This window comes from Nomascus leucogenys, chromosome 18 (genome assembly GCF_006542625.1).
Source record: "Nomascus leucogenys isolate Asia chromosome 18, Asia_NLE_v1, whole genome shotgun sequence".
Classification (NCBI taxonomy): Eukaryota; Metazoa; Chordata; class Mammalia; order Primates; family Hylobatidae; genus Nomascus; species Nomascus leucogenys.
In genome coordinates this window covers 80,016,082-80,020,040 of record NC_044398.1, presented here as the reverse complement: position 1 = coordinate 80,020,040, position 3,959 = coordinate 80,016,082, and positions in this window count along the sequence as shown.

Sequence of the window (3,959 nt, the reverse complement as noted above, 5' to 3'; positions counted from 1 at the left end):
GTCTCTACTAAAAATACAAAAATTAGCTGGGCATGGTGGCCCATGCCTGTAATCTCAGCTACTTGGGAGGCTGAGACAGGAGAATAGCCTGAACCAGGGAGCCAGACATTGCAGTGAGCCGAGACTGCGCCATTGCACTCTAGGCTAGCGAAAGAGCGAGCCTCAAAAAAGAAGCTGTTAAATACATCTTCAAAGGGCAGAGAAGGAATTCACAATTCCAAGTTTCCTAAAGTAAACGCTCTGAAGACAGATTGGGGGATTCCTTCTTTTCTAGGAAAATTCAATTTTTAACTGTTTTTAGATTTTTATTTACACTTACATAATCATGGGGGAAAACTGAAGGATACAAGGGGAACTTTTTGTATTATTTTTGCAACTTCTATGTTAGTCTAAAATTATTTCAAATAAGCTATGTGCAGTGGCTTGTGCCTATTGTCCCAGCTACTTGGGAGGCCAAAGTGAGAGGATCACTTGAGCCCAAGGGTTTGAGGCCAGCCTGGGCAAATAGTGAGACTCCATCTCCAAACAAAAAAAAAAAAAAAGAGAATTATAGTCAAATTGAAACATGTTGAGAGGAGAAGAGGAGATTGGGAAAGAAACGAAGAGACTAGAAATAAGGAGTACTTGGTATATACTTATGCTATATGGCTAACCTTTAAAAAACACAATATATCCACTTTATGAGAAAAGTCATACAAAATATAAAGATTAAACCATATTTTTAAAAAAGAATAAACTATAGGTAGATGAATCTCAAAATAATCATGCTAAGGCTGGGCGTGGTGGCTCATGCCTGTAATCCCAACGCTTTGGGAGGCCGAGACAGATGGATCACCTGAGGTCAGGAGTTCGAGACCAGCCTGGCCAACATGGCAAAACCCCATCTCTACTAAAAATACAAAAATTAGCCGGGCATGGTGGCGGGTGCCTATAATCCCAGCTACTTGGGAGGCTGAGGCAGGAGAATCACTTGAACCCAGGAGGCAGAGGCTGCAGTGAGCCAATATTGCACCATTGCACTCCAGCTGGGCCAAAAAGAGTGAAACTGTGTCTCAAAAGCAAACAAACAAACAAAAAATCATGCTAAAGGGAAGAAGTGAAACCAAAAAGAAAAAAGGGTATATATGATTTCATTTATATAAAATTCTAGGGAATGCAGGCTATCCATCATGACCAAAAGCAGATTGTTACCTTGGGATCTGGGAGGTGTTCAGGAGAGAGGGAGGAGCAAGAGGCCTGGGTAGAAGAGGCAACTTTGGAAATGATGGATATATTATTATTATTGTGGTGATGGTTTATGGGTGTACACATACATTAAAATTTAATTGTATTCTAAATATATGCAGTTTGTGTGTCAAATATAGCCAATAAAGCTATTTAAAGTAATCCCAAGCCAAGCACTCCATACCAGTTAAATGATCATTTCTGATGTTGGAACCTAGGAATGAGTATTCTTTTAAACATCTCAGGTGATTCCAGTAGGCAGCCAAGTTTGCGAATCTGCTATAAAACAGTGATTCTCAAATCGTGCTCACAGGCCAGTGGCATCAGCCTGACCCAGGAGCTTGTTAGAAATGCTCATTCTTAGGCCCCAGGCTGATCTGCTGAATCATAAACTTCAGGATTGGGGCCCATAGTGGTGGCTCATGCCTATAATCCTGTAGAGCACCTAATTCTGTTGCTGTTCGAGGAGCCACTTGTAGCCTGCCAGGATCCCTAGTGGACTGAACAAAGGGGGATGAACGCAAGAATAAAGACAAGAGACCAAAGAATATGTTTGGAAGAAGGGTCAGGGGACACCTTGCCTCTAGTGGACAAGGGCCCTGAGCTTTACACAGCCCTCTGTATTTATTAGGCAAAGGAGATAGTGAGAAGGGGTGTGGAAGAAGAGGTCAGCTTCTCGGTCCAGACTAGGCTTGCAAGACTGCATCCTCGAACAATAGGCTCTAGATGTCCCAGTAGATAACCTCAAGGAGCCAGGGCCAGGGAGTGATGGCCCTCAGCAAACCTTCTGGGGCAGGCACAGAAGCGAATTTGCCCACATTCTGTATTCATGATAAACAGTTTGCTGTTTGATCATATAGCCGCCAGTGAAATGCTGAGTTGGTCACCATCCCTTTGGCCTTTTTGGCTCCCAACACTTCCCCCTTCTTGTTTATGTATTAAGTGAAAGAATGTAAGGCCAGGCTGGATAGCTCTCATTCTCCGATTGGCAGTCCATCCGATTTTACAGACTATGAACAGAAGACAGAGACAAAACAACATTATTCCAAGAACTACATATAAGATGTTAATGTGGTGCTTTAGATAGGTCCAAGGGCTGAGGCTCTCCAGGCCTTGATGGAATTCAGTCCAGTCTTCTAAAGAAGGCTGAAACTCTTGAATTTGTTTATTTAAATCAAGAATTTTGTTTTGTAATTCTCCAATATCAAAGGTGATGTCGATGTGAAAGCTCCCTGCAAATGGGCTTTCACAAGGTCCCACGGATACTCACTTTGGTTATATTCTAAGTTGGTTACACAAATATGAGTGTGATTAAAATGACAACACAATTACTGCTGCAGTTGCAAGCTTTGTACTTGTTCCCCTAACCATAGAATCGTGGATTATAACACTGCCACTTCAGTTTGTAACTCAGTGTTAATTTTATTCTCAAATAGCCACCCTTGGTTGACTGTGCGTGTCCAGTTCTCCACATACTAAGCTGTTTGAATAGAACTATGCAAAGCTACAGAGGACATCACAACAGAAATTATTAGTGTGACCAAGTAAACAATAGCAAAAATTATCATGCCTAAGTCTCTGTGGACACGATGAGTAAACTGAGTTAGAAGTTTCACAAAATGTAAAGCAATTGTGGCAGCCCAAGGCTCAGAGAGATTAACAGGAATCCATAGTCCAGGGATGCGACCTAAAATCATCAAAGTAGAGATATTATGTGTTTGCAATGTGCTATGATTAATGCAGTGATATACCTGGCAAGATTTACAGGTCAATTGGGTATTGTTTACCTGAAGCTGGTCCTTCTTAGCTGCCAAAAAGACAAAAGGATTAAAAACACGAACTGTAAATTGAGTGGTGATATTCTTTACAAATGCAACGTTAAGACTGTGTTGCTTACTATTGCTAATATTGGATAGTATTACAACCCAGATGTTGCCATTCATAAATGGGAATGCTGCCTTTCACATCATTTCTTGAATTGGTCCTTTCCTCCCTAGATAATGCCACTGAGGAAGAGGCAGGCTAAAGCCTGCTCCATGCCAAGCAATCTGGGCGGCCGACTGGGATTGGATCCTGGTGTTATATAAAGAAGAAGCATTAAAAGCTTGCCACCAATGCCAGCAAAGTTTGTGCCATGATTTCTGATTTTCTTCTTTTCCATCTAATTGACCTTTAGGTCCCCAATCCACAATGTCTCCAGTTAACATAGATTGTTTTCTAGCCAGTGGGCCAAGACACTGGGTCCATGGAGGTGGGTAGGAACTATTGAAGGGAATCCATTCTGTATAGTCAGCACAATTAGGATGATTGGGCCAGGAATGGTTGGTTAGCACACCGGTTACATTAATATAACCAAGACTTAATAAGTACATGATTTTCCCATAGTGACTCAACCATGTTTGAGCTTGAACTGCAAGACAGCTATGGCTGAGTGAGGTCTTTGTGGTGACACACAAAGGAAGTCCTTCCAGTGGAGCGGTGTAATTAATGACATTATTCTGAGAGTCTAACTGTTCTATGTCAGGTGGAGTTAGGGGTCCTGGAGCCCATGCTCCTTAATCATGATAAATCTTAGGAAGAGTGTCACTCCAAAGTATGGGTCATACTTCTGGGGACTTGGAAACATATGCCCAATATGTTTTTGCCTCTGCACAGGACATTATGGCTAACATGGCCAAGAACATGGAATCAGGGGTTTTTGTCTGGCCTTGAGGCTCCAGTAGTTTCTCAGCTTC